At 48.9% G+C, this 25313-nt stretch overlaps 1 protein-coding gene across 5 annotated transcripts in view; it reads left to right on the top strand.

Annotated features, from left to right (window-relative positions):
* Positions 1–25313, top strand: part of NTN1 (netrin 1) — a 230734-nt gene that overhangs the window by 66783 nt on the left and 138638 nt on the right. The window lies entirely within an intron of this gene.

Here is a 25313-nt window from a genome sequence, read left to right as displayed (position 1 = left end):
AGGGGTCCCATAGCACTTTTCACCCATGTTGTTGTTGTTGTTCAGTCGTGAAGTCATATCTGACTCTGCAACCCCATGAACTATAGCACACTAGCCTTCCTTGTCCTTCGCTGTCTCCCAGAGTTTGCTGAAGCTCGTGTTCATTGAGGCAGTGATGCCATCTAACCATCTCATCTTCTGCCACCTCCTTCTCCTCCTACTCTCAATCTTTCCCAGCATCAGGCTTTTTTCAAATGAGTCAGTCCTTCACATCAGGTGGTCAAAGTATTGGAGCTTCAGCGTCAGCATCAGTCTTTCCATTGAATATTCAGGGTTGATTTACTTTAGGATTGACAGGTTTGATCTTGCTGTCCAAGGGACTCTCAAGAGTCTTCTTCATTACCACAGTTCGAAAGCATCAGTTCTTTGGTGCTCAGTCTTCTTTATGGTCCAACTATCACATCTATACATGACTCCTGGAAAAACCATAGCTTTGACTATATAGACCTTTGTTGGCAAAGTAACATCTAGCCTCCTTAGCATCTATTGCCATTTTTTATTCTTTTCTTTAAGCTACCTTTTTTTTTTTTTTGAGTTCTTACCATTAGTCAAAGCTATGACAAAGCTAGACTGCGTATTAAAAAGCAGAAACATCATTTTGCCAACAAAGCAGAGACATTACTTTGCCAACAAAGGTCCGCCTAGTCAAAGCTATGGTTTTTCCAGGAGTCGTGTATAGTTGTGATAGTTGGACCATAAAGAAGACTGAGCACCAAAGAACTGATGCTTTCGAACTGTGGTAATGAAGAAGACTCTTGAGAGTCCCTTGGACTGCAAGATCAAACCTGTCAATCCTAAAGTAAATCAACCCTGAATATTCACTGGAAGGACTGATACTGACACTGAAGCTCCAATACTTTGACCACCTAATGCGAAGAGCCGACTCACTGGAAAGAGCCTGATGCTGGGAAAGATTGAGGGTAGGAGGAGAAGGAGGTGGCAGAGGATGAGATGATTAGATGGCATCACTGCCTCAATGAACATGAGCTTCAGCAAACTCTGGGAGATAGTGAAGGACAAGGACGGTTGGTGTGCTGTAGTTCATGGGGTTGCAAAAGTGTCAGATATGACTTAGCGACTGAACAACAAAAAACAGGCTGTTGGCAAAGTGATGTTTCTTCTTTTTAATGTGCTGTCTAGGTTTGTCATAGCTTTGGCCAATGGTAGGCACTCAAAAAAAAAAAAAGGTAGCTTAAAGAAAAGGATAAAAAATGGCAGTAGATGCTAAGGAGGCTAGACATTTTCAGTTGTAAGCTAATTTACTGGTTTTCCATTTTACCATGTTTGACCTGATTTTGCTTTTGGAACCCTAGGTGTCAGGGACCCCACCCCAACCCCAAAGTGTTTCTTTTTAAGGAGTTCAGGGGAAGTGATCGTGAGAGAGGCTGATGGTGTAGTGGCTTAAGAGCCCACACTGCCTGAGTTCTAATCCTGGCTCTTCCACTTTCTAGTTGTATGGCTTTGAGCAGATTTCTTAATTTCTCTGCCTCTCAGTTTACCCATCTGAAAAATCAGGGTAACAATAGTGCCTACCTCACAGGGCTATTGTGAGCATTAACTTAGGTAATGTATGTAAAGCAGTTAGCAATACACTTTGCACTGATAAGGCCTCTGTATCATCATTCATTGTATTGGCTGCCTATTTTATGGCAGGCCCAGGCCCCACTGGGTAGAATATGAAGGTGTCTGAGGTGTTGTTCCTGCCTACAGATAATCCTGGGAGAATGAGGTAGGTTCAGATTGAGGAAAATCTCAGTAGATCTTTAGTCCCAGATGTCCAACCTGCTAACAAAAACATCTTTGAGTCCACTGTTATATTTTGATGACTTTCTTGATATGAAGTCTCCCCAACTGCGCATTAAGGGGTGTAGCCTCACAAGCTATTTTAATGCCTCTTCTGGGGCTAGAGATACAATCTAGAAAATGTTGTTTCTGTGCCTAAAGTGTTGAGACATTTGAACTCAGATGATTCCTGGAAATTTCAGTGATTATTGAGCCAGAATGTTTCTTGAGCTTTTGGACACATTTTTAAGACCCTCATCCAATATCCTCCTACAGAACTATAGCTTCTCCAGGTGTGCACCTAACACTGGCTTCTTGCAGCCAGCCTGAGCCTGTAGTTAGGGGAAAAGCCCTCCTACCCTTGGTTTCAAAAGGTTTTGAAATGCTAATTCATAGCCCTGAAATATTCTGACAGCCTGGAATGTTATTCAAGGCAATCAGGCACTTTGATTCCTTACAGAAGTATGAAAGGTAAATTGCTGCTACCCAAGAAGTCACCCTGCTTTTCATGAGAAAGCTCAGGAAAATAGCACATGAAATTATGTGCAGGCATTACATTTTATGGATCACGTGATGAGGATATCTGACACTCAGTGTATCCGTAGGTGTGACAATGTCAACTCATAGTAAAATCTAATAGATTTGCCAGTGTCGCCTTTATGTTAGAAAAAAGATTCAGGGTTTTTACAAACATTTCCGTGCCTGTCTAAAATCTGAAAGCACATCTTTTTGAACTTGAACTTTTCCATTTCCACAGAGAAATCCTGTTTCAGAGATGAGACTATCAATGCTTTTTTTTTTAAAGGAAAGACTCTAATCTCCATGCATCCTGTAGCCTTTTATAGATATCATTAGTGACTTTTAAAGCTTTGTGATATTTTTGACATAATAAGCAGAAAATGGTGTTTCTCCGTGGTCTGAGCTCCAAGGCGGGATTTAGTCCATAATCCAAAGGTTCCGTACTTTGCTGTGAAGGAAGTTAGCATGCATGTTTAGTAAAGATTCTCTTTTAGCCAAGACTGAAGGAGCAATTCTCATAGCCCAGTGCTTATGGGAATGAGAGAAATCCATTTGATCACTTTGCCCAGGGCTTTCCAGTATAATTTCTGTATTTTTTTTTCCATCATTAATTGGAAGTTATACAGAGTATCCTAGGTCTTCCCTGCTGACTCAGTCGGTAAAGAGTCTGTCAGCAATGTGGGAGACCCAGGTTCAATCCCTGGGTCTGGAAGATCCCCTGGAGAGGGAAATGGCAACCCACTCCAGTATTCTCGCCTGGAGAATTCCATGGACAGAGGAGCCTGGTGGGCTACAGTCCATGGGGTCGCAAAGAGTTGGACGTGGCTGAGTGACTGACACTTTCACTTTCACAGAGTATCCTGGGGCTTCCCTGGTGGCTCAGATGGCAAAGAATCTGCCTGCAATGCAGGAGACCCAGGTTTGATCCCTGGGTGGGGAAGATCCCTTGGAGAAAGGAATGGCTACCCACTCCAGTATTCTTGCCTGAGAAATCCCATGGACAGAGGAGTCTGGTGGGCTACAGTCCATAGGGTCACAAAGAGTCAGACATAACTGAGTGACTAACACTTTCACTTTCCAAGAAAGGCGGGAAAGCTTGATTTAAACAAATCATTACAAGATTCAGTATTGACTGTAAATGCACAAACTCCTCATTTATCATTTTGCTAATCCCAGCATCTCTGCTTGAATATCTGCCTTTAGCCTGAGATTATGTACATTTGTCTGTGTCTGGAGAAAGACGAAAGATACTCACCTGGAGAGGAATACCGTAGAATGGACGCCTTTGTGTGGATGAATTCATTAGACCTTAAAAATGAGTAAAATGCCATGATATAGTTTATTGTCTGGTTAAGAAGATCACTCGTTATATTAAAGACATCCTAAGCTGACACTGATGTTGGTTGCATTCTTTGTGGCTCAAACAGAGGAAATGCAATAGCACATATTCAGAATGGTCGAGTCAAATCCATGGATCGTGTAAGTAAGCAGTCTGGAAAATGGAGTGTTGGTAGGGTTGCAGATGGAATGGCAGTGACTCTTAAGGTTTTCATTATAATAAAGACGTTTGTCAGTGGCATAAGGCACATTCCATTGAACCACACGCTCTGTGCCTTCATTCACACTCATGCTGTGTCCTGGGACACTACCACCTGAGTTGCCTTCTTCTATGATTCTGATTCTTCATCCTTGTCTCTTACAGAATACAGTCCAAAGTCCTTTGCATGGAATTGGAATGCCCATCTTTCTAGCTTGTTTGGTTACCTCCTGTGTCCCACTGGGTTTGTGCTGTACAAGCCCCCTTAGTTGGGTCTGGGGTTCTTCCAGGTGGCTCTGCCTGGCCAGCCCCTCCATAAGATGAGATAGGGGAGGGGGATGAACCTGGAGTCCATCTCCCTGCAGCCCTGGACACTGCTGCTCAGGTGCTGAATCCTCTAGAGCAGATCCACATGCTTGCTTCTGCCTCCATGGAGCTCAGATCACGTCTCTCAGTGCAAAATCTTAGTGTCTTACCAGAGATGCATCATAAAGGTGTACTGGTTAAGCTTATGGAAGTACCTCTTGGTGTGAATAGAGTCAGATTATATCCCTGTGTCCTCTATATTGCCATGTCCTCTTCCAGAAGATCTTTCTAGTTAAGGCCTTTCTCACTCTAAACCCTTGGTAAAGAACAGTGTGTCAACCTCAGGTTTTCAGCGGGTGACCTGAGATGCAGGAAGGGAGAGTGGTTGGTTCCCAGATCACATGGTAGCAATGCAGACAGACTCCCAGCTCTCCTGACGGCTGCCCTGCATGTGCACCCACACCCACCCCTCCATGACTCTAGGAATAAGCTCGTCTGCCTTTCAAAGCCGACACTGACTTTTCCTATCTTCAGAAATAGTCTCTTACAACGAGGTTCTACTGTAGAGCACAGTGAACTATAGTCAACATCCTGTGATAAGCCATAGTGGAAAAGAATATGGAAAAGAATGGATATATATATATATATGTATGTGTGCATGCGTGCGTGTGTGCTCAGTTGCTTCAGTTGTGTCTGACTCTTTGCGACCCTATGGACCATAGCCTGCCAGGCTCCTCTGTTCATGGGATTCTCCAGGCAAGAATACTGGAGTGGGTTGCCATGTCCTCTTCCAGGGGATCTTTCTGATCCAGAGATCGAACCCACATCTCTTATGTCTCCTACATTGACAGGTGGGTTCTTTTACCACTAGTGCCACCTGAGAAGCCTGTACTTCAATAAAACAGATTAAAATGAACAAACAAACAAACAGCCTCTGGCTTCCCAGCCTGGCCTCTCCCACTGTTTCTGAAGACCCAGTACTGAGAGCTCCACGCTGATGGATTTCACAGTCCTGTGGGGATTGCGGGCTGCCGAGACACTTTTCTCAGCTGTTAAATTTGAACCTTTTAGACACCAAGATCTCACTTCCTCTCCCAGGAATTTTCCTATTAAAACATTTGAAAGGAGTATTCAACTACTTTATAGTTATGGGAATTAAAAAAAAAAAAGTGAGTGGAAATTAAGTTTTAGGGACATTTCTTTCTGGTCTTCCTGAAAGATCAGTTGAATTTCTACTTTACTGACTCGTTGTTATTCCAGAGCAGAAGAACATTCTTTTTCTTTCATATTTCATAATTAAAAAGCCCTCAGCAGACTCTGTGTATAAACTGTTTTGGTTTGAGGATGGATTCATCACTTTCACTTTGTGACAAACAAAATAATGGAGCCAAGGAGGTCATTTCCTTTTTGAGAAGAGTTTGAATCTTCTACATGGCATTCTTCCTGAAACGTCTCGCATTCTCCACATTGGAGGTCTTGCCTTGTCTGCATCTTGGGGACCTAGCTTCTCATCACCAACAGGGATTTGGAGACAGGAGAACCAAAAGGCATCTTTTAAGAAGTTTTTTGGCTTCACTGTGTAGCGTGTGGAACTTCCCTGATCAGGGGTCAAACCTGTGCCCTCTGCAGTGGGAGTGTGGAATCTTAACCACTGGACCACTAGGGAAGTCCCCAGAAGGCATCTTTAAGTAAGAATGTCTACAATGGGGGGCTTCCCTGGTGGTCCAGTGGTTAAGAATCTACCTGCCAATGCAGGGGACATGGGTTCGATCCCTGATCTGGAAAGATTCCACGTGCTGTGGGGCAGCTGAGCCCATAAGCTGCGACTACTGAGCCCACTTACTCTACTGAGCTCTTATTCTACCATGACTACTGACCCCGTTCTCCGCAATAAGGGAAGCCACCAAAATGAGAAGCCCTCACACCACCACCAGAGAGTAGCCCCTGCTTGCTGCAGCTACAGAAAGCCTACACACAGTGATGAAGACTCAGTGCAGCCAAAAAAGAATATCTATAATGGAAAAGAATCTGAAAACATGTATATATGTGTATATGTATACATACGCACATATATAACTGAATCACTTTGCTGTATGCTTGAAACTAACACATTGTAAATTAACTATACTTCAATAAAAAATGAATTTTTTAACAGTATGAAATAAAAAAAAAATTATTAAAGAAAAATACTGCTCTTAGCTACTAACATGAATGCAACCCACCCATATTAAGGGTAGTGACATAAATGACTTAATGAGGCTTAATGTGTTTCTCATAGCAGATAAACATTGATTCTTTTTACTTTTGTGGAATATTAATCAACAGAAAAAAAGAAACAAATACATGAACTATTGAAAAACCAAAATAATTAATGTATTAACTCTTAAGCTGGAACCGGTTTGTAAAAATGTCAATATCTATAGGAAAAGAATAAGCCTAAGATAGGTACTGGGGGGTTAATATTTTGGTTTTCTTTACAGATGGTCTTAAATAAATGACTTAATGTAGAAAAAAAAAAAAGAATGTCTAAGAATCAGAGCAGAGCTATTGCCCGGGGCTCCTAGTCACTCCTGAGAAAGAAAGTCTGGTGGAGTTGACGCCCCATATTAAGAAAATGTTTGAAGTTTGCTCCCCTGTTTGTATGTCTGTTGGGCTTCCCTGATAGCTCAGTTGGTAAAGAATCAGCCTGCAATGCAGGAGACTCCAGTTCAATTCCTGGGTCAGGAAGATCCACTGGAGAAGGGCTAGGCTACCCACTCCAGTATTCTTGGTCTTCCCTTGTGGCTCAGGTGGTAAAGAATCCACCTGCAATGCAGGAGACCTGGGTTCGATCCCTGGGTTGGGAAGATCTCCTGGAGAAAGGAAAGGCTACCCACTCTAGTATTCTGGCCTGGAGAATTCCAGGGTGTATAGTCCGTGGGGTCGCAAAGAGTCGGACATGACTGAGTGACTTTCACTTTCTTCACCCTTGTTTGTGACCCTAATATGTTCCACCTTGCCTCCCTGGCTGAGTGCAACAAGATCTTGAGTCATGGGCTAAAGGAACTACCTATGGACCATCCTCCTGGGAAGAGATTGGTGGGTAATCCAGATACAGGTGGGCACCGTTTTGGGAGAAAAGAGTGAGCTAGTCTGACTGTATTCCCAGATACATGGTCGAGAGCTTTTTTGGCCAGAGCACATTGGGAATGTTGTTCTTGTAGGCGGTGTGGTCTCGTGGGCTTAGAGCTAGGACTTCTGTGGTGGAATGTCTAGGCTTGAGCCCCACATCTCTCATGTACTAGCCCTGCGATGCTGAGCAGGTGTTGCACCCTTGCTGTGTCTCAGGTCCTCCTTCTGTCTCAGGGGTGGTAGTAATGCCTCCCTCGATTGACTGCTGTGAGTTATGTGATCTAGTGCTTGGGACAGTATTTGGTTCCCAGCAAGTGCTTAATAAATGTTGGTGGATGGACTTCAGCCATTTGCCTGCCAGTACAGGGGACATGGCTTCCAGCCCCGGTCCAGGAAGATCCCACATGTCAAGGAGCAACTGAACCTGTGTGCCACAACTAGAGAGTAGCCCCCGCTCCTGTGGGCAACTAGAGAAAGCCCACGTAGCAACGAAGACCCAGTGCAGCCAACAATAAATAAAATTAAGGGGAAAAAAGCTCAAAAAAAAAAAAAAGGTGGTGGTGAGACTTCTGGGTGGATTTTACTTAAGCTGCTGGTTAGAACAAGTCAGAAAGTTTCATTTGCGATTGTTTCTCCCCTTTTCCAGAAAGGAGGTTTTGTCTAAACTCACTTCACTATTTAGAGAGGTCCTAGAGACGTGAGAATGAACACAGAGCAGTCCCGGCCCCTTGAGCCTGACCTTCTGAAACTTTGGAAAAGTGCAATGTGATGAAAAGATGGAATTAGAACCTAAATCTCTTACCTCCTCATCCAGCACGTTTAGCAGTAATCTAAGCTGCTGGGGATTAGGAGCTCACTTTGAAGAGCGATGTGCTTTGTGTATCACTTGGTGGGGGCTCGACCCACAGTTGGGGCTTCCCTAGACTTCTGGGGTGCCCTGTTGCAGAATGTTCCTGCTGTATGTGATGGCCACATGGTTTCCCCTGGGAGCCCCCCTGTGGTCCCCAGCCTGCCCCACACCCCACAGACCTCAGCTCCTCCAGCCTCTTGGAACTTTCCATATGGAGAGAGTCGCCACAAACCACGAAGGCTGCAGGGCTCGTGGACCCAGCGCTTTTCCACCTCCGTCAGCTGCCCGAAGGAGTCTGCCCTCTCTGGGGACACAGACCCAAGTCTGATGTAACGTGGATCGACAACACTGGCACCCTTGGACGGAGTGACTTCCCTGAGCATTTCTCCAGCGTGAGAAGGGCAGTCTCTGGAACCAGCACTTTAAGCTCCGGACGCGGTCCAAGGCTTGTTCTAAGCCTGTTTTGATCACTTTTCTAATATAACGATATCTCTTCACATTCCCACTAATTAGACTTTGTAATCCCTCTGTTCTACTTTCTTTGACCTTTATCTTAAATTAAAATTTTTCTATGAGGTGGAAAAACAAACAAAGCCCCTCAAACGTGCTTGCAAAGACAAAAACCGATTAAAATGAATGATCGACATGCCTCATGGGGTGGGGGGAGCAAAGGACCTTGCTTAGACACCCACCCTGGGTCTAAGGATGTGCCCACCTGCTTGCCCGGGTGGAGGGAGACCCCCATGCATGCCCTTCAGCCAGCAACCTGGTAGGGAGGTTTGGGGGTGATGTGGCAGTCACATGGGGGCCAATTTCACTTGTATTGTTTTCCCTAGAAAAGGACTTAAACTGCAAACATATGTCTCCAAAGCCATGTCCGGACCTTGTTTCCCTCCAGAATTCCTAAGACACTCTCAGCCCTGGCTTGGAATCTGAATGGATGCTGGGGTCTGACCGAGTGATGCCTTTATGTGGTCCCTCTGTGTCACAGCCCCTGGAAGATGTTACTGTTTCAGCATCCTCAAGGTGGGTCCAGAGCCTTGAGGGTCCCGGAGAGGCCTTGGTGATGGGGGATGGTGGTGGTCTGAGCAGACAGGCGACCCTGAGCGATGGGAGGGAGGCCAGGGCAGACCCGGAGCTGTCTGTTCTTTACTGGCCAAAGTCTGTGTCCCTTGGCCCCAAGGGTTTCACCTTCCAGTGTGGCTGTCACTTCCTGGGTGTCTGCACGTCACTCCAGCTTTCCGGTTCTCCCACCTCACACCAGCCCCCTCCCAGTGGCCCTGGAGCCTGGGTTATTTGCTGTTTTTTCAAGCTAGCACCACACCCTGGGACTGACTGCCAAGAAGGACCATTGTTCATGAGAATTCCTTGCGAGTTCCAGCTAACCCTTAGATGCACTGTTCTGGGGTTGGGCCCTGAATTAATCCTTGTCTTTTCCTAAGCCCTGCTCTTTCTGACTTATTCTTGCCTTCTCCCAACCCGGCCATCTCATCTTTTGTTCTTCAGAAAGCTTTGAGAGGCCAGCAGAGGTGAGGTGAAGCCCTGCAGTGAAACCTCAAGTGGCTGCTTGACCTGGTCCCCAAAGCCCACTGGCCTCCAAGGAGGCAGGGAGGCCTGAGCATGGGCAAAGAAGGAGGTCAGGTAGCTTCAGAGGAGGGGGCAGTGCAGAATGCCATGGAATGAGTGGAGGTTGGGGGGTGGGGTGGGAATGAGAGGAAGGTTAAGGAGTGAAAACCAATCTCTCCTCCCTCCCTCAATCCGCCCCCAGAATTGAGCTGATTAACCTGTAGAAATAGAGGCCCTGCCAAGCCCAACTTCCTTGTTTCCAGAAACCTTGGCACAGAGGCCCCATTTCTGGCAGAAGCCCGTCCTCATCAGGGGAACCAGTGGAGCAGCTGTTGTGATTTTCTTTTTCCTCTCATTTCTGGCAATCCTGAGTGGGACTGTTTACTTTTTTCTTCCCCTTTCCTTCCCCACCCTCCTGTAGCAGGGAGTTGGTTCTGGTTAATGTTGAAGATCATAACATGATTACCCCAAAGTCTCATGAAATTAAATCACTTTTCTTCAAAGAGAAAGGGGTGGGGAGGCGACCGTCTGGCTGGTAGGCCAGCGAGGGACGAGCGGATATTGAAAGCAGGCTGGCAGCGGTGCTTCACTCGGGAGGCCGGGCGAGGAGGAGGAGGTGGTGGTGATGGGGCAGGGGGGACGGGGGGCCCAACTCCGCGAACGGTGGCCTGGAGGAGCCAGGTCTCCACCTGGGTCCCCAGCACCTGCCTCCTGAGCACAGAGATTGGGGATGGGGGAGGCTGAAGGAGTGTGCGGGGTGTGTGGGGGGTGGCTTGGAGGGCTGAAGCCGAGAGTGAGTCATCTGGGAAGACGTTGAACTCTTACAGCCAGTGGGCCCCCCCCCCGCCCCCGCCCTGTGAGGCTGCTCCGTCACCTCCTGCCCCGGGAGTTCATTAGATCAGGGCACAGATTCAAGGGCGGCTCTCCCACTGGAATCTCCTGGGATGGAAAATTCTCAGTCTTCTCCAGGAAGGCATCGATGTCCGTGATAGGCCTGGGGCACGTGTGTGTCTCTCCCTGGGTTAGATTGTCACAGACTTGTGACACCTCAGGGGTGGAAGGATGCTCTTGATGACCCGGCATCTGACCTGGCACTCGGTACAGGAATCCCCTTTGTGTTAACCCTGACAGGGAACGCTCATCCCCTCCAGGGGCTGGTGTCTGCCCTCTTGCAGGGCAGGGCCGATTATTAGAGAGAGATTCTGGGAATTACACCTGTTGGTTTGAAAATGCCTTCAGGGAACACAGGCAGCAGTGGTCCAGCACAGCCTGGGATGGGCACTAAGTAGATGCTTGGAAAGCCGGTGTTTGCTGTGACCGCAGCCGTGGCTTTCTCTCCTGGTGGCAGCCTGCCGGGGTTCTCAGTTTTCCTTGGTGCACTGGGTTCAGCTCCCCGGCTCCCCACCCTGGCTGTTTTCCTAAGCTGGTCACTGCCCCCGCCCCCGGCCCCACCAATTTTTCAACCATCTTGCAAGAGAAACAGGGAAGAGGGAAGTCATTTGGAAGGAGTACCTAGAAGACTCCTGATTCTTGTTGCCAGGGGCCCAGCACCCTGCCTGGGCTCTCAGTTCAGGAACAGTGACCAGCACGAGAAGCCTAGGAATTGGTGGAAAGGTTGAGTGAAGACTTGGGGAGATTGTTCTGCTGGCGCTGAGAGCCTGAGCGCAGCCACTTCGGCCCCAAAGGGAGCATCGGACAGAAGGCAGCGGTGCTGGCTGCTTGTGGCGTTGACATTGAACCAGCGCAGGAAGGAAGGAGGCTGGCGAGGGTGGTGTGTGAGTTCAGCAGTTGCATTTTTCAGAAGGACTGGGGATGGGCCTCTGCCAGCTCACTGGGGTTGGAGCTCGGGGCTGTGACTCATTCCCATCAGGGGTCACCGAGCGTCTCTCTGCGCGGCCTTGGGCTGAACCTCTCACCTGGCCGGCCTTCTCGAAAATGTGTGTCATTCCTTACGAGGGTGAGCCGTGGAGCGGGTGAGCCGGCTGTGCACATCAGTGGAAATTCATGTCCAGAGTTGGAAAAACAACTCCCAAGTTCATGACTCGTTGGCCTCAGAGGTGTGACTGTTAAGGAGGGAGCCGACTTTTTTGTTTTTCACCGAACAGACCCGAGCTGACAGGTCCAGACGCGTGTCCTGTCCACTGGAGTGGTCCCCTCGGGAGGAGATATACTTCTTCCACTTGCCCGTAGCGCCATTTACAAGCCCCATGGGGCATGGCCAGTTTCGTGCCTGTATGACCACAGATAGTTTTCATCCAAGAACAACATCACCCGAGCTTGGTCCCTGAGCCCGTTCACCAGATTTGACACCCAGAGCTCAGGGATGGATGTGAAGGGATGGATGTGAAAGTGTTGTCCAGACCCGTGGGTTGAAGCCACTTGGACACCCCAAGGGCAGTGCCCCAAGACAAGTATTGAAGTAAATGAGCAGTCCTCGCCCTGCCACCCCCAACACCCAAGGGTCTGACTCAAAGGAATGTGTGGTTGCAAAATGTTCTGTGTTGTTAAAAAGGCCTCTCTGGGTTGTAGTCAGGCCTAGTGGGTTTGTGCACCAAGGTTCTCCCTGAGGGGCAGTGTAGCACAGTGATTAAGGACATGGACTCCAGAGCCGGACAGCCTGAATTCAAATCCCAGGCCCATCCCTTAATGATGGTCGTGACCTTGAGTAAGTTATCTACTCTGTGCCTTAGTTTTCCCATCATGTAAAAATGAGGCTCTGTAAGAGATGCTTTTGAACTGTGGTGTTGGAGAAGACTTGAGAGTCCCTTGGACAGCATGGCGATCCAACCAGTCCATCCTAAAGGAAATCGACACTGAATATTCATTGGAAGGACTGATGCTGAAGCTGAAGCTCCAATACTTTGGCCCCTGATGGGACGAGCCGACTCATTGGGAAAGACCTTGATGCTGGAAAAGATGGAGGGCTGGAGGAGAAGAGGATGAGATGGTTGGATGGCATCACTAACTTAATGGACATGAGTTTGAGCAAACTCCGGGAGATGATGAAGGACAGGGAAGCCTGGCTTGATGCAGTTCATGAGGTTGCAAAGAGTTGGAGACGACTGAGCAACTGAACAACAAGAAGAGTCTTACCTGGTTGGTATTAGGGTTAGTTGCCCTTGGTAGGTGAGTTCCTTGGGTTGAAGTTAGAGAGGCCCCAAGGGCTAGGCCACCCCTCCACCCCAGAGTAGCCCTCGAGGTGATGCCAGCAAATCCTGGGGCCCCTGGAGGTATTTTAGAAACTGTTGGTTGAAGAGATGAAATGATCCCCAGGGTCACTCAGCTGGCCTTGCTCACAGGAGTTGATGGGAGAGCCTGAACCCATGGATGACGCCTGACCCACTGTGTGCTTTGATCCTCTCAAGGACCACCTCCTCTATGCATGAAAGGGGCCCTCATGTCAAAGTAGGGTGGACTCAGCCCTGGCGAGAAGCCTACAGAGTCCCCTGATCGCCCCCCATGCACACACACTGGGAATTCCTTCCAGGTATCGTGAAGGAAATGCTGAGACGTTTGTACTAGTTCACAGTTTCTCATCCTTCGACATGTCTAATAAATAAGAGTGAAAATGAATACACAGCAGTGTGCATTTTGTGCTATTATTGGTGATTCAAGTGATTTTTTTAGGTTATTTTGACAATCAGTTATTTTCACCTCCTATGTGACTTTATCAACCACCTGCTGCCATCCAGGGTGGGGCTTTCCTGAGCTGGGGCTCAGGTGTCCTGGCTTCACATTGTCAGAGGAGCTTTCCTGCTAAGGAGGTGGGGGAGCTCCCCTGCACTTGTTCTGGGAGATCCAGTGTGGACCCGTCATATTTTCTTGAATGATGGTGATTTTGAGTACTCGAGTACTGAGTCCTGGTGTGGATCTCAGTGTTTCACTCCCTGCATATAAGTCAGATTGGGGAGGGGGTGGCATTTTGAAGCTGAAACCCTGACCACGCTGCTGCTTCTCCCCCTCTCTCCTGGAAACGTACCCTGCTCTCTTTTGCTGCAGGTAATGGCCAGACAGTTGGTGAACAGAGGATCAGCCGTGTTATCATTTTCTTTCCTGTTTGGGGCATCTTGGAATGAACAAAGGGAGAGATGAGAGCAAAGACTCGATAACAGCTGGAGATAAATTGTCTCCAAAATGTGGGGAACCAGCCCCAGCTCTCCCGTTGGAAATGATGGAAAATTTTAAAAAAGAAAAGAACAGAAGTGGAAGAGATGATGTAGGTTTTGGCTAGGAAGGGGGACAAGGTTTGGGCTACATGTTGTTTGAGGAGCAGGCCCAGGAGAACATAAGTTCAGATGCGTTTGGGGTGACAGGGCGGGCATCCAGAGGCAACAGGATGTTGGAGTTGGAGCCCTGGGCTCGGAGAGACAGAAGACTCAGTTTCTGATTCAGGCCATACCATCAGCTCGTTGTAGCATTGTGAGCAGGTCACTTGATCCTTCTGAGCATCAGTGGTCTCACCTGTAAGATGGAGATGATAATTCCCAGCTCCCTCCCCGGCAGGAGAAGACCAGATGAGCTCAGCCAGAGATGACACACTTCATTTTTAAGGTGTCATGTGAATAATAATAGCAATAATGATAACAGTAAAGATGATGTATCTGGTAGGCTTCCCATGTGGCTCAGTGGTAAAGAACCCACCTGTCAATGCAGGAGACGTGGGTTTGATCCCTGGGTCAGGGAAGATCCCCTGGAGGAGGAAATGGCAACCTGCTCCAGTATTCTTGCCTGGAAAATCCCATGGGCAGAGGAGCCTGGCGGGCTGAAGTCCCTTGGGTCAGAAAGGGTCGGACAAGACTGAGCACACACACACGATGCATGACGTGATCTGGTAGAAACAAAGGAGGGAATGTTTGGGAAGATGAGCTTTAATGGCTAGTGAAATATCCAGGAAGATTGGAAAGATGGCGGAGGGATCATTGGTGGAAATTTAAGGCAGAAAGAATGATGTGTAAACCACACATTTCTCTGATCTTAGGGCATCCAAACCTCCCCCATACAGGAGAGAGGGTGTGACAAGTCTGCAGCCGCCTGGCCACGGGCTGCCTGGCGGTCAGTATTTGTGGACACTTTCAGGTTCCTGGGCTCCATGTGGGGAGTGTGAAAGTCATCCCAGGGAAGATGTTTTCAATAACAGGTTTTATTATCATTACTCAGCTCTGTGTGCCCATTCCCAGACAGTGGTCAGCTCTCCTTGTCAACACTCAGTATTCTGTTTGTTCTCTTGCCCTTGCCTCCCTTCCTGTTTTCCCATGAACCCTTCCTTGAGGGTACATAGCAACTAACATAGGAGGTCTGGGGTACATTCAGGGCTTCCCTGGTGGCTCAGACGGCAAAGAATCCGCCTGCCATGCAGGAGACCGGGGTTTGATCCCTGGGTTGGGAAGATCCCCTGGAGAAGGGAATGGCAACCCACTCTGGTATTCTTGCCACGAGAGTCCCCATGGACAGAGGAGCCTGGAGAGCTACAGTCCATGGGGTGGCAAAGAGTGGGACGTGACTGAGCGACTAACACACACACACACACACACACACACACGGTACCTCTGGCTGGAAAGAAATCGTACATGTAGGGAAGCTCCCTGTGGCTTCTGTGGTCCTCTTGATTCTACAACATACCCCGCCCCCTGCACCAGCCCCTGGCCCTGGAAGAGGAGACCCGCCCCCCCCCCAAGCTGAGCCTGAAATGGCAAAGCAGCTCCCAGAATCCTTTGTGCTGCTGGATGCTAGATCCTGACGAAGGGCCTCCCCTGTAGACCCTCACCACCTCACTGGAGGGGTGGAGTCCTGCTGGAGAATGGTAGGGTCGTCATCCTGGGGGAGGGGGGCTGGGCTCCACCTACACCCCCACCCCCACCCCCTGCCAACTCCGGCTGCCTCTACAGTGTCTGTGATGCTTCTTCCTGATCTCTGGGCTTGTTCCAAGGCCTCTGAAGATCTTCCTGCCCTGTGAGGTTGGCTGGGGAGTGTGGCTTCTCCCCACTGTGTTGATGGTGGCAGGGGTAAGCAGTGTGTCTTTGTCTGTGGACGCCATCCCCTTCCCTCACACCTTCTGGCTGTTTCTGGGCAGTGAAGGAGTGGTTCCTCCAGGCAGCCATGACTCCTGGATCCAAACCAAGTGGCCCTGTGTGACCTCTCCGACCCCTTTGAAACTCCCCACACTTGGCTTCACGACCCTGGTCTCTCCTGACACAGCTGCTCAGGGCTGTCTTTCTCTACCCACGCCCACCCCCCAAACATGAGTGTGTCCTGAGGTGAGCCCTGTTGTTGTGTTGTATTAGTAGCTCAGTCATGTCTGACTCTCTGCAACTCCATGGACTGTAGCCCACCAGGCTCCTCTGTTCAGGGGGATTCTCTAGACAAGAATATACACTCCTTCATGGAGTATACACTCCTTCACTGCCATTCCCTTCTCCAGGGGATCTTCTCAACCCAGGAATCAAACCCGGGTCTTTTGCGTTGCAAGGAGATTCTTTACCGTCTGAGCCACCAGAGAAGCCTGAGGTGAGCCCTGCCTCCCACTTAACTGTCTTGTCTCAAAGACTCCATCTATAGAGCTGAGACAGAAATGGTTCCAGATTATTCATCCATCTTCTGGTTTCTCTTCGGTTCAGTTCAGTCGCTCAGTCGTGTCCAACTCTTTGCAACCCCATGGACTGCAGCATGCCAGGCCTCCTTATCCATCACCAACTCCCGGAGCTTGCTCAAACTCATGTCCATTGAGTCGGTGATGCCATCCAACCATCTCATCCTCTATCATCCCCTTCTCCTCCTGCCTTCAATCTTTCCCAGCATCAGAGTCTTTTCCAAGGAGTCAGTTCTTTGCATCAGATGGCCAAAGTATTGGAGCTTCAGCTTCAGCATCAATCCTTCCAGTGAATATTCAGGACTGATTTCCTTTAGGATGAACTGGTTGGATCTCCTTGCCGTCCAAGGGACTCTCAAGAGTCTTCTCCAGCACCACAGTTCAAAAGCATCCATTCTTTGGTGCTCAGCTTTATTTATAGTCCAACTCTCACATCCATACATGACTCCTGGAAAAACCATAGCTTTGACTAGATGGAGCTTTGTTGGCAAAGTAATATCTCTGCTTTTTAATATGCTGTCTAGGTTGGTCATAGCTTTTCTTCCAAGAAGCAAGTGTCTTTTAATTTCATGGCTGCAGTCACCATCTGCAGTGATTTTGGAGCCCCCAAAAATAAAGTCTGTCACTGTTTCCATTGTTTCCCCATCTATTTGCCATGAAGTGATGGGACCGGATGCCATGATCTTTGTTTCTTGAATGTTGAGTTTTAAGCCAGCTTTTCACTCTCTTCTTTCACTTTCATCAAGAGGCTCTTCAGTTCCTCTTCACTTTCTGCCATGAGGATAGTATCATCGGTATATTGATATTTCTCCCGGCAATCTTGATTCCAGCTTGTGCTTCATCCAGTCCAGCATTTCTCATGATGTACTCTGCATATAAGTTAAATAAGCAGGGTGACAATATACAGCCTTTCCCCAGTCTGTTGTTCCATGTCCAGTTCTAAGTGTTGCTTCTTGACCTGCATTCAGATTTCTCAGGCAAGGTGGTCTGGTATTCCCATCTCTTTTAAGAATTTTCCACAGTTTGTTGTTATCCACACAATCAAAGGCTTTGGTGTAGTCAATAAAGCAGAAGTAGATGTTTTTTTGGAACTGTCTTGCTTTGTCGATGATCCAACGGATGTTGGCAATCTGATCTCTGGTTCCTCTGTCTTTTCTAAATCCAGCTTGAACATCTGGAAGTTCACGGTTCACATACTGTTGAATCCTGGCTTGGAGAATTTTGAGCGTTACTTTGCTAGCATGTGAGATGAGTGCAATTGTGCGGTAGTTTGAACATTCTTTGGCATTGCCTTTCTTTGGGTTTGGAATGAAAACTGACCTTTTCCAATCCTGTGGCCATTGCTGAGTTTTCCAAATTTGCTGGCATATTGAGTGCAGCACTTTCACAGCATCATCTTTTAGGATTTGAAATAGCTCAAGTGAAATTCCATCACCTCCACTAGCTTTGTTCATTGGATGTAAAATCCGATGCTGTAAAGAACAATATTACATAGGAACCTGGAATGTTAGGTCCATGAATCAAGGTTTTTCTTGAAACATACAATATTGCTATCTCAAACTTAGAACATTTGAGATCTCATCCATAAACCAAAACATACTTCCTCTGTGGTCTTCTCTGTTTATGCCATGAAGAGTCACCCAGGAGCGCCATCATGGTCCTTGACCTCTCAAGCAATCTCCCGATGTTGTTGATTATCTTTTTGTAATGTCCTTTTGCACCTATTCCTCTCCTCTCACACTGCCAACACCCAAGCTCTGCTCACCTGGAGACGTGACTGCCCTTCCCCCAACTAGTCTCTTTCCCTGCCTGCCCTGATCCTGACAAATCCCACTGGCTCCACACCAACACTCTTGGTTATAAAGCATCTCCTTCCATCATGTCAACGAGGAAGCAGACGTGCTGGCACCGAGTTCTAGGCTCAGCCTGCCTTTCTTAATGTTTTTACTCCTTTGAGGAGAAGATGAATGACAGGCCAGTAAAGTTATGAATGGCAGGAAGCCGGGGTGGGGGTGGGAAGGCCAGAGTTGGCTGGATAATCAAATAAGTCAGATAAACATTTAAATATTTGATTTTAACTTCAGACATGTAGATGTGCATCCGTCTGCCAAGCTTTTGATGCGGGGCCAAGGCATTTTCTTTGAGTGTGCGTCTGCTGGTTCTGTGTTCTTTCTTGCATGAACCTTGCCCGTGGTACATCATCTTCAGTTTCATTAAAGGGAAGTGAATTCTTTAGAGAAGTTTGGGAAGTTATCTGGGTTCAGCATCTCCTGTTTTTTATAACCTCTCCCGGGTCCTTTCCAGATACCTCCTCCACAGCTCCGTTGACAGCCCTTCTTTTGAAAATTTAGCGGCTTGCTTTTGTTGAGGCTTTCCAGTGGAGTTTTCATAGAAACAAGGGCCCTTCTCTAGCTGTTCTCAGTGGGATGAAAGCCTGCACATTTGGCCGGTGAGAGCTCAACCACCATGAGCAGTGCTTACCTTGGACAGTGCTTGGAGGGCTGCACAGAGGGTGCAAAGTGTAAGCTACGCTGGCAAGTGCACTGTGTCAAGATGGGTCAGGAGGGGTTTTCTGTTTTAAGTTTGGATGACAGTCAACTGAGACAACCTAATCAGATGACAAATCTGGAATAGAAATCTAAAGTCTTTGCCATAGGTCCAAAAAAATGAATGGCACCCTTACATTGTGATGAATACTTATGTTATCTGGGAGACAGGATTTCAGTAGAATGAAAGGTTTATGTAAGTCACCCATGGAATGTGGCTGCCCACGGAAGCTAATGTCATCTTCGGTCACTGACCATCTCCCCAGTTCCTGTCCATCCCTCCTCCTCCTTGTACAGCCATGTGGCCCCAGGGATATCGTCCATGAGTTGTCTAATTCAATCTGGGTGACTCCATCCTTCTTCCTATGGATGTGATCCATCAACATACAGAATCTCCCTGCCTACAGGAATTGGTTCAGGAACATATGGGTGACCCAGTTTGGCTTAAAGAGGCATGAGAACATATTGACTGGAGACATTTGTAAAATAAAGTACTGCTGATTCTCCTATCCTCTTCTGGAGGAGATTCTGGAATCTCCTATCCTTTCCTGGAGAGAGATTCCAGCCCTCTCTCTTACCTTGGATGGCGTGCTGTGTGTATGTGAAGCCTGGAATGGCTGCAGCCTTTTTGCCACCATGAGAGAAACCCACCCAGGGATGATACTGATACCACAAAGGCCAAGGGAACAGATGGAGGAAAATAGTCCTTGATGACATCCCTGAATGAGACCAGCTCTACCCCACAACGTGTCAGTTACATGGACCCATAGCATTCTCCTAAGCCTTTTGAGTTCAGTTTTCTGTTACTTGGCACGTGGAGAATCTCAGCTGCCATGGAGATGAGAGCCCTTGCTTCCTATGGGGTTGACATGTACGTGTGGAATACTTCATTGGCTTCTGGGCCATGGTCTTTTTGAGGTGCGTTGAGGAACTGCAGAGTGGCTGATAAAGAGTCCTAGGCTGGGGAAGGGATATGGAATCCAGGTTTAAAGAGCGCATACAAGAGTGGTGACAGTCCATTTTTAAGTATAGATTCCCAACAGCACTTCTTTAAATGGAAAGCTCACTGCGTACATTTTTTGAAAGGATAAGGTTTTATAGCAACAAAGAATTGTAAGCGTTTTGGGAGCACCTGTGTTGCATGAGAGGAGATGTCCTTGCAGCTTCCGTGAACGTGCCGGGAATAGCAAGAGAACATTTCCACAAAGGCACAGAATGACTTGAATGAGAAGAAACTGTTTTGTCTCGTCATTTTGTGGGAGGGCAAGCCCAGACCCCAAACCGTCATCATTCTAGTGTGGAAACAGCCACTGGAGTGTTGCTTTCACAGTATGCTGTCACAGGGTGGCCCTTGAGGGAGCGGGGAGTTCCGGAGATTTCCATCTGGGGAGCAGCATCCCTGGACCACTGAATCCTCTTCCTGCCGTGATACAGACTGTTGGTAGGAAAAGACGTTATTCTTCTTTTTTAAAAACATGTATTTATTTGGCTGTGCCGGGTCTTTAGTTGCGGCACGTGGGATCTTTGATCTTCATTGCGGCGTGCAGGATCTTTCATGGCAGGCCTGGGAACTCTTAGTTGCAGCACGTGGAATCTAGTTCCCTGACCAGGGATCGAATTCGGGCCCCTTCCATTGGGAACTTGCAGTCTTAGTCACTGGACCACCAGGGATATTCTGGTGGAAGGAGACTTCTAAATGTCCTGCAGCTCATTGCCCAGGATTCCTGTGGGCGTCTGTGGCTTTGGTCTTGTTCTTTGCACACTGATGCGTCCATCTGATACTTAGAGCAGCATGGCTGCTTGTACCAGGGTGCTGTGGAAACATGTGAGAGGCAAGAGCTGTGTGACCCTCACACATAGTTGGGTGCTCAGAAGGGAGCTGCTGGGTACTTCCCTGGTGGTCCAGTGATTAAGAATCTGCCTGGCAATGCGGGGAATGTGTGTTTGACCCCTGGTTGGGGAACTAAGATCCCACATACCACGGAGCAACTAAGTCCGTGTGCCGTAACTAAAGATCCCACATGATGCAACAAAGCCCACGTGCCACAAATGAGACCTGAGGCAGCCAAATAGATAAATAAATAAATAATTTTTTAAAAAAGATCTGCCATTTTGGCTGTGTTCATTCAGTCAACAAATAAGTGTGGAGTGCCTACTCTCTGTTCTAGGTACTGGGGAGTCAGCAGTGAAAAACCAGACAAGTTCAGTCCTTGAGAACTCACATATTAGTGGGGAGACAGTGGTACCCACTTGGGAAAAATTGTCAGCTCTTCTAACCACTCTCTTTCCTTGGTCTCACTGATACCGAATATGGGGTATCCAAGTCAGGGCTCCTTGTAAGAATCTTCCGGGTGGCTTTTTGTAATTAGTAATAGAGCCTGGGCTTCCCTGGTGGCTCAGATGGTAAAGAATCTTCCTGCAGTGCAGGAGACCTGGGTTCAATCCCTGTGTCGGGAAGCCTCCCTGGAGAAGGAAATGGCAACCCATTCCAGTATTCTTACCTAGAGAATTCCATGGACAGAGGGACCTGGTGGGCTACAGTTCACGGGGTCGCAAAAAGTCAGACACAACTGAGCAACTAACAGTTTCACTGCTGCTGCTGCTGCTAAGTCTCTTCAGTCGTGTCCGACTCTGTGCGACCCCATAGATGGCAGCCCACCAGGCTCCCCTGTCCCCGGGATTCTCCAGGCAAGAACACTGGAGTGGGTTGCCATTTCCTTCTCCAATGCATGAAAGTGAAAAGTGAAAGTGAAGTCGCTCAGTCATGTCTGACTTTCAGCGACCCCATGGGCTGCAGCCTACCAGGCTCCACCGTCCATGGGATTCTCCAGGCAAGAGTACTGGAGTGGGGTGCCATTGCCTTCTCCGAACAGTTTCACTAGAGCCTACATAAGATGGATTTCTGCTGCTTATTAAAACTGCTTCATAAAAACCAGGTAGCATCCCATTTGTGTTCATTTAAAAGATCACTCTTTTTCTTATTCTTTTTATAAGAGCTATTTGTATTTTTTTAATGTAGCAAGAGAAAGTAGGTGTGGGGAGATGAGTCGTCATGGTACCTCAATAAACAAGCTTTAAAATCATTCGGTTACTATTTCTGGAGCATCTCATGCTAGTCTTTGCCCTAAGTGGTGGGGATACAGTGGAGACCACCACATGGGTCCTGCCCTCGAGGGAGTCACACTCTAGAGGGGCATGCACACCAGCAGTTCCAGGAGGGGTAGTCAGTGTCACAGGAGGGTTAGAACAGGCACTGAGGAAGTAGGAAGAAGAGGCATCTGGCCCAGATGTGTGGGGCAGGATCAGGGAAGGCTTCCTGGAGGAAGTGAAAGCATTTTGAAACAGATCATCACGTCACTGTCAGCATCACCATCATGGTCCATCATCATCACCATGGTAGCTGGCATTCATTGGATACCCCCTGTGTGCCCAGCACTGTGGTCTTTGCATGCGTTGTCCCATTTTGTGCCAAACATCATGCTTGAAAGTTATTATTCTCACTTAAGAGGTGAAGAAAACGAGGCCCATGCAAGTTGGGCAGTTTGATCACAGTAAGTGTGTCAGTTTCAGGCTCAGGCTGTCTGCCTTGGGGCCTCATCTTACCATCCGTGCTCGGGGGATGAGTGGGCGTTGGCCAGGTGGGGAGCATTCGAGGGAGAGGGAGTCCCCCACACGGGGTGCAGAGGTGACAGAGAGCTGGGGTCAGTGAGGGCCCACAGAAACTCTTATGTGGCTGGCTGAGAGATGGGGCTGGACGAATGGCAGGGTCCATTCCCCAAGCCCTTCTTGGCCATGTCTGGTGTTTGGACTCTGTCTAATGCCATCAGGAGGAAGATACTGAAGAATTTTAAACAAGAGGGAGGCACAGCTGGTTTTGTAAAGCTGTGGAAGGACCACCCTGGTCACAAAGTGGACAGTGGCATGGAGGATGGGGAGACTGGGGCGGGGACCATCTGAAGTCACCTACCTCCCACACGTGAGAGTCATGGGGCTGGAAAAGGGGGTCGCCCTCTGAGCAGGTGGTCATTCTCAGAGTCCCTCCAGGCGTCCTTCCCTTGCTAGGGAGGCCCAGTCACCACTCTCTGTCCTCAGGGCAGTGACCCCCTCCCTCTGTGGGGGGCTCTGGGCCGGTGCCCATTTGCCCAATAAACTTTCCAATGGATTCACCATCTGATGCAGGAAGTCATAGCGCTGGCCTTTTATGTCACTTCTTCGTGAAGGCTGAAGAAAGGGTCCACATTGAGCTGGACTTGTGCTTCCTACAGAGCTGATGGTTTTGAGGATGGGGAATAGGAGGGTTTAGATCCAAGATCTCCCTAGCTGCTCCTATGCCATGGTTGTTTGACCCTCGAACCTGGTCCAGGGACAGGGCAGTCCATCAGATCCGCTCCTCTCAAGGCTGAAGGGTCTGGCCCAGAAGCAGCCAGAGGAGTTGCCGAGGTCCCAGGTAATAAGGACAGTCCTTGGGCATCCTGCCCCAGGGAATGCACCTTCTGCCCAGGAGCAGGAGTAGCAGCCCCAGACGTACCAGGAGGCTACACAAAGCCACTTTGTCCCTTGCTCTCTGCCATCATCCCCTCCTCCTCTGAGGTTGCAGCACGGCTTTGCCTCACTTTGTATGAACCTGGGAGGGGGGGTTGGGGCTGCCACGTCCGGAGCCGAGTGCGGCACAGCACGCTGGGTGAGTGAGCAGGACCACAGCTCCATCAGGCTGGCATCGTCCGTGCTGAACAGGCAGTCACAGTGGGAGGCGGCGGGAGAGGGGACAGCCGAAGGCCAAGCCGAGGGTCCCCACAGACGCCCAGGTGGGTGTCCATCTGCAGGCCGGCCTCAAAAGCCACCTGTTCTACCACTTGAAACTCCCCATCACCCTGCCCTTGAATATTTGGAGGGATCCCTAGTGAGTCGGGGTCATGAGTTCTGGGTCCAGACCTGGCTATATTCCCGGCTCACTGGGAAATACTGGGCCAACCCTTCCACTCTCTGCGCCTCGGCCTCCCTTTTGAGAAACAAGAGATGGGTTGTCTGTAGAAGTCCTCGGAGGCTCTCTGGAGATCCCAGCACCCCCATTGACCACGTAGGTAGGTGCCCCCAGACAGATGGGTGGATAGACTCCTGGTTGGACCCCTCTCTAACTTCTGGGGAGGGGTGCGCATTTAAGGATGGAGACCTCAGGGCGGGCCTGGAAGCCTGGACCACATTCAGTGTCACAGATGGAGGCTTTTTCTGCTTCGGTTAACCCTCTTTGTGGGTTTTGGGTTTTCAGACCTGGCTGGCAGCTTGGCTGAATCCTGGTGACTGTTTCCGAGCTGGCTGGGAGCAGAGTGGAGGACCTTGGGGTTGCAAATCTGTTCTGGTCCTTCCAAGAGTTTAAACGATCTCAAATCCAGAGAAACAACCTCTCTCCAGGTTCTGTGTGGCCAGCCGTCACGAAAACCCTCTCTCACACCTGTTCACCCTGCAGCGCGTGGTGCGTCTGAATTATTTTAAACGGTTGAGTTTACCGATTAATTTCTCCACAAGCCCCATTCCTGGCTCCTGGGTGACCCCCCCACCTCCGCCCCCTGAATGGTGGTGACGAACGTGGATTCAGGGCGCCCGAGGCCAGGAGACAGCCTCTTCTCCATCGCAGAGGACTGAGAACCAGGCTCGAGGAGCCCAGTTTGCACTCCCCATTCTCTTATCATTGAATGGACACACGTTATTTTGGTTACACTCTGGTTTCTACATTTTATGCCTTGATGAACACATTGCCGCAGCCAGTTCTGATGAGCGTAACTCCTTGTCACTGTAATAAAAGTTTCGTCTAAATCTTTCTCAGATGCTTCTCCTTCCGGTTTCCGGGTGGGTTGCACGCTGCTGATTGACCCTAAGTGTTAATCACCCCCCTCTGAGAAGCCCTGCTGGGTCAGCCCCCTGCCTCAGCCACACCGGGATCCTTTCCCTCCACTCACCTCCAACGCCACAGGGACTGGAGATGGGGTCTGTGTGCACAGCTGCAAGCCTCTCTCCTGTGATCTCTTTTTCCAGCTGGGGAGTTTCATCTCCCTTTTAGGATCTGGCTCCTACCACCAGCCTCCTGCTGTTTCTGGCAAGCACTTGTTAGAGTGGCCAAAGAGATTTTTTTTTTTTTTAAGCACTAACAAAGTATCTGGACAGAGCCACCAGTTACTAAGCAAAATGAACGCCGCTCCCTTCTGTGCCGAGAAGTCCTGCAGCCCACGTGCCCGCCCATCATTTTGAGGCCTGGCGAGGAGATGGGCACTTGAGGACACAGCGGGGACAGGCGGGGGCACCGGGACCTGCCAGGGTCATGAGCAGAGGATGGGGGTGACACCTGCCTCCTCCCAACTTCAGGCACTGCTTCATCTTCTCTTGGGAACCTTGGGGCTGCTCCCCTGGACTGACTTGATTTCTCTCAGTTCCCCAAGCAGGGCAGGACTCACTGTAGGTCCCTGAGCAAGGAAGTCA

Source organism: Giraffa tippelskirchi, chromosome 3 (assembly GCF_054371585.1).
Source record: "Giraffa tippelskirchi isolate mGirTip1 chromosome 3, T2T-mGirTip1v1.2.pri, whole genome shotgun sequence".
NCBI classification, from domain to species: domain Eukaryota; kingdom Metazoa; phylum Chordata; class Mammalia; order Artiodactyla; family Giraffidae; genus Giraffa; species Giraffa tippelskirchi.
The sequence above is the reverse complement of the archived record's forward strand: the minus strand, read 5'-3'. Positions and strand labels throughout refer to the sequence as shown.